General features: G+C 33.6%; 1 protein-coding gene across 1 annotated transcript in view; it reads left to right on the top strand.

Moving 5' to 3' along the window:
- LOC108756342 overlaps positions 1 to 241 on the top strand; it is a 30,570-nt gene that overhangs the window by 25,353 nt on the left and 4,976 nt on the right. The gene's annotated exons all lie outside the window — the stretch shown is intronic.

Below are 241 nucleotides of genomic sequence, written 5' to 3'. Positions count from 1 at the left end.
CACACACACACACACACACACACACACACACACATACACACAGAGTGTCCCAAAATTCGCGCATTCGTAGTATAAAACATGATACTTTATGCTAAAACAACTTTTTCTTTTAAGCAAAATTGCGTCCAATAAATAATTTTTGCGCTTATATATTAACTTCAACTTGCTCTCCTGCAAAAAATACTTATCGGCAATTTTGCAAAAGGATAATTTGTTTTAGCATAAAGTATCATGTCCTGTA

The sequence above is a fragment of the Trachymyrmex septentrionalis genome, unplaced genomic scaffold (genome assembly GCF_001594115.1).
Source record: "Trachymyrmex septentrionalis isolate Tsep2-gDNA-1 unplaced genomic scaffold, Tsep1.0 scaffold126, whole genome shotgun sequence".
Taxonomy (NCBI): Eukaryota; Metazoa; Arthropoda; class Insecta; order Hymenoptera; family Formicidae; genus Trachymyrmex; species Trachymyrmex septentrionalis.
The sequence above is the reverse complement of the archived record's forward strand: the minus strand, read 5'-3'. Positions and strand labels throughout refer to the sequence as shown.